The sequence below is a fragment of the Colossoma macropomum genome, unplaced genomic scaffold (assembly GCF_904425465.1).
Source record: "Colossoma macropomum unplaced genomic scaffold, Colossoma_macropomum, whole genome shotgun sequence".
NCBI classification, from domain to species: Eukaryota; Metazoa; Chordata; class Actinopteri; order Characiformes; family Serrasalmidae; genus Colossoma; species Colossoma macropomum.
Genome location: NW_023494802.1, coordinates 39,234,029 through 39,242,422, shown reverse-complemented (window position 1 = coordinate 39,242,422; position 8,394 = coordinate 39,234,029). Strand labels below are relative to the sequence as shown.

Below are 8,394 nucleotides of genomic sequence, written 5' to 3'. Positions count from 1 at the left end.
ATAAATAGATAAATACAAATAAATATTTTGAATTATTATTATGTATTTATTTATTTTACTATTGTAAGAATATTATAATAATGATTATAATGTAAATAAGTACATTTATTATTCTGAGAATTATTATTTTTATTATTTTAAAATCAAAATAAAGCATAAATTAAATAAGATTTTTATATTATTGAATAAATAAATTGATAATAATAACAATAATAATAATAAGTGAAAACTATTAAAAAGCCATCAATCCTTATGCGTAATTTCTGCATATAAATTATTCATACACAAGCATCAAAATGCATGATTCTATAGTGAGCAGAACAAACTGAAGAGGTGAGATCACTGGATGTAGACATAGGGATGAATGAGGAGGACAGGATGGAGAGAGGAGAGGAGAGAGTGAGTGAGAGTCACTATCACTGCTGTTTACACTGCTCTGCAGCTTTTCTGAACTGTGGAAGTTTCTTCTTCTTCACGTCTCTCTCTGCTCTTTCTCTGAGCTCCCACTTCAGCTGGACTATCTCTTTGTCTTTGGCCTCAACCAGTTCCTCCATCTCTCTTCTCAGCTCTTCCTCTCTCTCCTGAATCCTCTCTACACACTTTCATACATCTCGTTGGTGAGTAGCCACCATCATTTTCTGACCCCAAACTGAAGATCTTATCCATCAGTGCAGTGACCTGAGTGCGGTCTGCCATGTTCTCGTTGTTAAAGACAGTGATAGCTTCCACCGAACGTCTCCACCACCTGACTCAGCTCGTTTCCTGCTGTAGCCAAATACTCCTCTATGGTCTGGTTTTCCAGTCGGTCCACCTCAGTGAGGAGAACGATGGTGTATTTAGGCGCCTCATCACCAAAGATCCACTGCAGTCTCTTCACCGTCTGTTGATCCTCCTGAGTGAAGCGACCCACTGAGAGCACCAGGAGGAAGACGTGTGGTCCAGGACAGGACAGAGTGATACATTCAACCAGTCTGTTAATCACTGCTGTTTCTGTCAGGTCAGTGTCAAATAAACCAGGAGTGTCGACCACAGACACTTTACAGCCATCACCCTCTGCTCTGGCCTTTATACAGTCTTTGGTCACTGACTGAGCAGAACTGGACATGTGGAAGACCTCATTGTCCAAGATGGTGTTCCAGTAGAGTCTTCCCCACACCAGTCTTCCCCACCAGCACTATCCTTATAGAGACTTAAGAAAGAAAGCACAGAAATGTAAAGGAAGGACACTAATTTAGGACCTTTCTTTAATCCAGATCATCACATTTTATTAATATTATACAAACAGAAATGATTTTATTTTATAATAATTGTATTATTTCTACACTTTTCCATATAACGGTGGGTCTATATGTGTGTATGATGGTTATGATGTTGGGGAATATAAGACGGTGTCATGTGGGGCTTTTGGATTTGTGTTTTTTGCTACATCAAGTCTGTTTATGCTCAGAACTGTAGAGGTCACTTCATTTGGACTGTACTTGGTCCAGTGGAGCTCACAGAGCATATTAGCTATGGCTTCATATTAGTGTGCTGCATCTTAGTGACGGCTCCTCCAACAGCAACTGAAAGGTCTGACAGTGAATACACAGATATATTCACTAATATCTGTCCCAGAAACAGCTTTTGGATTTGGATTCATCTCAGATATTATTTTTAGTTTTTAATTATTCAGTTATTTTTGTTATGTTTCTTTATTTGTCCAGCCGGAAACTTACATTTAGGACCTTCATGCCTGCTGCTGGTCTCTCCTGCTCTTTCTCAGCTGCAGCAAGAAATCAAAGCAATACACACTTAAAAAGATGGTTCTTTAGTAAAGGCAGTGAATCTGTTTAGAACCGTGCCTCAGTGTTTTTTTCATGGTGAAGTGGCTCTTCACACTGATGGAGAACGTGTTGTTTGTGGTTCTATATAGAAACTTTTTGAAACTGGTTTTTAAATCACACCAGAAAAGGTTCTTTTATTGTTACAAACTTGACATCGTAAAAATAGAAGAACACTTTTTGGTGCTACATAGAACCATTGGCTTTACTAAAGAACCTTTGAAGAACCACATTTTTAAGAGTGTAGATTACTTACAAAATTACAGTAACTCAAAAGAAATGATGCTAAAACATCAGTCTGTGTTGTTCAGGTTACTCTAACTGTAAAGTGTAAACTTTTAAACTTAAAAAAAAGTTTTAATTTCTGTTTCTTTTTTTTTTAACAAGAACAGCTTTGAAATCAAAAATAAATCTGGGCTGCTGGTGGATCTGGTGTAAAGTTGGGCTGCTGGTGGATCTGGTGTAAAGTTGGGCTGCTGGTGGATCTGGTGTAAATCTGGGCTGCTGGTGGATCTGGTGTAAAGCTGGGCTGCTGGTGGGTCTGGTGTAAAGCTGGGCTGCTGGTTGATCTGGTGTACAGCTGGGCTGCTGGTGGATCTGGTGTAAAGCGGAGTTGTGGTCGTCACTCTCCTGTGTTTATCTAATGGACCAAGTAAAGCTGTGAAACTGTGTGTTGATATAAAGGCTGAGTAAAGAACACAAATCTGTAAATCACTCAGTCAGTCCTCTGTCTTCGCTGCTCCCAGACATTTGCCAAATATATGTATCTGCAGCCCGGAGAACCAGTGGGCGTAACGAATGGGCGGAGACACTGTCAATCATTTCTTGCATCGGCCAATCATATAACAGAGATGGACTATCAATCAAAACTTGCACTGGCCAATCACAAGTGTGAATTACCTGTCTCTCATTTTATGCCTCAGCCAATGGTTTGAAGGAAAGCGCTAAAAGGCGTTCCATGCTGTTCAGGCGCGCGGAAGAGGGGAGATAGTTTGAAGTTGCCTTAAATATCGAGGAGGGTCAAATTGCAGCACCATATGAGGGCGTTTCTGTAATGCAGACACGCCCCCCCCCCAGGAACGCCCCTCATGTGACGCCAGGGACAGGTGGACTTTGGAGTAAAAGCCACAGTAATGTTGCCGAGTAAACGGAACTGCGGCGGTGTTTTAGGGCCGCTGTTAATAAAACACAAACAGTAGACTTTGAGAATGAAGTCAACATTAGAGATTAAAGAGCTGGAGCTCCTCTCACTCCTGTCTCTCTGTGGATCACTGAGATCATCATTCTCACTGTCTGTGGAACTTCATGCCCTCTTTGAATGGGGGAGATGTAGCCCCCGATAGCCGTGTAGAGACCCTGTCTGCGATTCTCCTTCAGCAAAACAGACAGACAGGTTCCTCCGAGTCCGCCTGACTCTTTATTCTAGATAAACTTAGGTTCCTCCGAGTCCGTCTGGCTCTTTATTCTAGATAAACACGGTTTTCTGCTCAGCCGGTTCAGCCGGTTCTTATCCTAGTAACAGGCTGGTGCTGATGTGCAGGAGGGACAGGGAGACTGAGTGTTTCTTTATGGGTGAATCGATGTGAAAGTACAACTCCACCAACTCACCGCCCCTCATTTAACACGAGGAGGTGCTGCTTCACTTAGCAAAGCCTTTGGCCACAATGCTGCTACCTTATCTGGTAACATCTCACTTTAATGTCCTAATTAATATCGTAATATATCATCAAATATGACTCTTCTCAAAATATTACGATTTTATTAAAAATGCGACTTTTGTCTTGAAATATTACGACTTTAGTCTCAAAGTCTGCTATTTTTATTTGTATTAGTGGCCCTAAAACACCGAGCGAGCGCTTTCATTACAGGTTATGATGTCGGTAAGTTTACTGTTACATTAACATTTTACTACGACCGTAAACTGGTGGAAAATAAGCACAGGGTTGCCAGAGTTATATTGTGCAAGCTGGCAGCACCTCGGTAACCCCTGCTGAATAAAGACCATTAGGATTAAAAAAATGTTTTTTTGCCTCCTAATGGTTACCATTAGAGACCACTAGTTTCCAAGTAGAATTAGAAATGTATCTGGAATCAGTCACTAGGTCACCTGCTAAATCATTCCTTTACATTATCAACCCAATCAAGAAAAGCCAAAACGCATTACGAACCCCCAGGAACCAGCAGAAACTCTTAATGGGTTCTATATTCTCTTTAGGGACGTTAATATTATAACACATTATTACACATTAATTTAGATAGCGGCTGGTATGGAGCAGATTGCGTAGTGCTGCTGAAAACACTGCTGATTGCTACCGTTATGACGGGCATTCAGACCGCAGGGTCAAGTCGGGGATCACAAAACCGCAGACAGAACTCTACAAATCCCCAGAGGCTGCAGATTCACGCGTGTTTGTTTTTAAATGCCAAATACTCATTTAGTAAACATGTAGAAACAATATTAATGTAGTATCAGTAACGTCTTTACAAATACTGATGTATTTTCCCGTTGAGTCTTATCCACCAATGAGAGAAGCCATTCTGCAGATATATTGGCCAATGAATGATAAGTGGGCGTTCCTGATGTGGGCCTTTCATTGCAATTCGACTCTACTGTGGCTTAGTTGGCTAATGCAAAATGTGATTGACGGCCAAGAGTAGTTATTTAATTGGTTGATGCAAAAAATGATTGACAGACTCCGCCCCCAGTTTCCTCCCCTTTAGGGCTCCTGTCTGCAGCATTCCCCTTCTCGCTGTGGGACGAATAAAGGATGATCTTATCTGTCTCATCTTAGTTTCGTTTCAGTGTGAGCGCGGACTCCGGGTCCCGGATGTAGTCCGGCAGTCTGTGTGTCCAGTCTTCCTCAGAGCTCCGTCTTCATGGAGCTCCCCGTTTGTTTCTACATGGATTTAGTAATGAAGCGGTTTTAGCGCGCGACTGATTCTCCTGAGAGAAACTACGAGAACGAGTCCATCAGAAGAGAAGCGCCCTCTACAGGTTTAACCCTGCAGTCTACAGAACCGGAGGAGGCGGACAGTAAGTAGCCTTCAGTGCTGAGATGAAGTAGGTCGGGTTACTCGGACTTTGGACCGGACCGGGGCTCTTTCCCGATGGCTGGTTCGGTGTTTGTTGGTCGGTTTGACCGTGTGTCGTTGAAGTTTCGTGTTGACCGCAGTAAAGTCGTCTCGCGGTCAGCAGTTCGGATTTCTACCGGCTCGAGCTCCGGACTGCAGTACCGCACATCCACAAACACTGGTAGCTTCAAAAGTCGAGCTCTCAGATAAAGAAACCAGGTTCAAACTGTTCAGACTGACCTGTGAAAAACCTCACAGCTCTTATTCTGCCCGGCCGTGGTCTGAGTAGAGCGCGAGCCCGGAAAGGGAAAGGCAGTGAAATATGAGCGTTTTTTGACCTCGGCAGTTGATTTTCAACACCAATGACTTCAAAATCTATGAAAGTGTTGATTCAGCAGCTCGGTTTGGAAAAGATTCACAGACGGAGCTGCTGTGTTTGATCACTACATACAGCTGTGTCTCCTTAGGAATCAGACTGTCTGACTCTGCAGTTTAACTCCACACTAACATCATCAGGAACCTTCAGACTCCCTTGTTGTTCATATTACTCGATTTGGAAAAGATTCACAAACGGATTTTATGATATTTTATTGGTTTATATGTGTTGAAAATCACCTGCCGAGGTCAAAAAACGCTCATATTTCACTGACTTTCACTTTCTGTGCTCGCGCTCTACTTAGACCACGGACAGGCAGAATAAGAGCTGTGAGGTTTTTCACAGATCAGTCTGAACAGTTTGAACCTGGTTTCTTTATTTGAGAGCTCGACTTTTTAAGTTATAAGCTTTAGAAAATAAAACCCTGATGTGCGATGTTGGCAGATTTTCAGTCCTGACCTGAATCCCATCTCAAACCTTAATCGGTCAGTTCATGCTCAAAACTCTCCAATGTAGCTCAATTAAAACAATTCTGCAAAGAAGGGTGAGCCAGAATTTCTCCACAATGATGTAAACGACTCAAGTTATCACAGTCGTTTGACTGCAGTTGTTACTGCCAAGCGAGGCACAACCAGTTATTAGGTTTAGGGTGCAATTACTTTTTCACATGGGTGATGTGACGTGTTACTCGCGTTTTCTTTATCTTATATTAAAATTAGTTGAATGTTCTGAAACATTTAAATGACAAATTAGCAATAAAAGATCAGGTGAGGGCAAATACTTTTTCACAGCACTGTATCTGTTACTGTGCTCATACTTGGCTTATTTTGTTTCAGAACACAAGTGAGGGTGAGTTTGGCTTTTCATTTATTAGCCTCGTATTCTGATTTCTCATTCCACCTTAAATGGTGCAGCAGCTGCAGACTGGCACCTCTAATATCATGCTCCCCTCTTGAATCCAGACCCCCCTTGCTCCCAGAGCCCCACAAATCAAAACTACCATCACCAACTATGAAGTTTTTTATTGTTTAATTTTTTTATTTTTTTTATATGTAGTTGCACGACTCTTTGTGTTCACCATTAATGTCTGTTATCCATGTACTGTACATTTAATAATAGTTTTGGAAGAATAAAAACAAAAAATCATAATATTCACTACTAACATGCTGTCATTAAATGGGCTAAACTACCATCAGTGTTGGTTTTCAGTTGTTCAGTGTTGAAGTTTCAGTACATTTGCTAAAGAAAGCACACTGACCTGTTTAGGACTCGAAGTTAAGAAGTTTAATGTAAACTTTATTCCTTCAGTTCACAGAGAGATGATTTAACCTGCACTAGCGGAGTGAACTGTGATCAGACTCAAGACTCAAAACTGTTTTCTCATGTAATGTTATGTTTATTTCCAACAGTGTATCTGAGTCGTCTCACACATATTTTCAGGTTGTGATTATGAATATACAAAAAAGTTACTCGGTTACTCGAGTAGTTTTCTAATAAACTTCTTATTTATTCTTGCTTGAGTAATTTTCTTTATTAATACTTGTACTAAAATGATCAACACAGTAACAGTATTTTTACTGATGTAGAGATTTTCATTACTCTTTACACACCTGCACATTAGGCACATGGGTAAATGATAAAAGGTGTAAATAATGGTACCAGTTAAATTACATGACCCTCACACAACAGCAGACTGAAATCTTTTATGCTGGAGAACAGAGAAGCAGAGAGCTGCATATGTGAACAGCTGAAAACTACAGTTTCATTAAACCCTTGAACCTTTAAATGCATTTAGCAGACATTTTTTTGGGTTTCATAACTCAGGAACCACTTATCGCTTAGAAACACACATCATCACAGTTGGTAGTATGACCCTTTCTGAATGTTGGACTACTGTGTGTGGAGTAATTCATTTTCATATTATCCAGAACCTTCTTCAAGATCTTATGGAGTTTTACTTTTACGTTCCTCTCAGTGGTTCTTCTTCAAGATCTTATGGAGTTTTACTTTTGAGTCTTGGTTCCTCTCAGTGGTTTTACCTTAATAGATTGTTATGTTTTACAAAACACAATGCATTATTATGAGTTACACCTGTATTTCTTTGTGTAAACATTAACCAAACAGTCTTTTCTCATATGTTTAGTGTTTCTGTAGCTCCTGCTGAAGATTCAAGTAACATAATTAAAAGAAAATGTTTAATTTTTAATTTTTAGGTGTAAACCTGACCTCCAAAATGAGTGACTCTGGGAAACACAAGACTGAAAAGAGGTGAGAATTATGAGGCATAAATGTTCTTACACTGACCAAAACTGTGAGACTCTCCTGCACCTGGATGTGAATCTTAGACAAGTGAAAAGTGAATAGAGAGAACAGAGAGTATCTCAGTGGTCAGAGAAATTGGTGAGGATAATTCACTGACAAAAGTTGGGAAGGTAAGTAAACTGCAAAGAAAAACAAAAAAGAGTTGTTTGTTTTACAGATATTTAATTAAAAACAGCTCAAAGAAGAGATATTTAATATTTTTCTTGTCAACTTTACTGTTTTTTTAAATTAATGCTAATTCCAAATTTGGTGCTTTCAACACGTTGCAAAAAAGTAGGGACGGGGCAGCGGAACACTGGGAAGATTGTGGAGTGATCAAAAACACCTGTTTTGGAAATTTACACAGGGTCCGGGGGACGGGTGCATGGCACATACCCCATCACCCGACCCAGGCCGGGGACCCAGGGTAATTAGGTGGGGGGCCTGACTCATCTCTCTCCTGGCTCTCTCCAAGCTGGATTAGCTTAGCTCTTATGTCAGCTCTCTTCAGTAACTACTGCACTGCAACTTGAGCTTATCTGCACACTTTATAGCCGACTAAAGTAACTTGACTACCACCAGTGACGTACACTTTTCTGTGTCTGTGGCAACATTCAGGTACTTCTTTCTCTGGGAGAGACTCACTTCCCACAACAAAAAGAGAGAAGAGAGGAAAGTGTTCAGGCAAGGGTCAGAGGAGAAGAAAGGGCAGAGGAAAGAGAGAAAGATGAAAAAAAAACCTTAATCAGCTTAATGGGGAATATGATCTCTGTGTTCAGCCCTGTTACCCATTCATTAATGGGTAAAATAGCTTATATAGTATCT

The 8,394-nt window shown here is 40.6% G+C and overlaps 1 protein-coding gene and 1 pseudogene across 1 annotated transcript in view; one reads left to right on the top strand and one right to left on the bottom strand.

Moving 5' to 3' along the window:
• Nucleotides 1-311: 311 nt before the first annotated feature.
• On the bottom strand, nt 312-7,970 carry LOC118822933 (annotated as a pseudogene).
• LOC118822187 (NLR family CARD domain-containing protein 3-like) overlaps nt 4,564-8,394 on the top strand; it is a 48,301-nt gene continuing 44,470 nt past the window's right edge. Inside the window, exons 1-2 of the mRNA XM_036591105.1 lie at nt 4,564-4,854; nt 7,482-7,536. The gene's annotated coding sequence lies outside the window, so the exon portion shown is untranslated. The remainder of the gene's footprint in view (nt 4,855-7,481; nt 7,537-8,394) is intronic.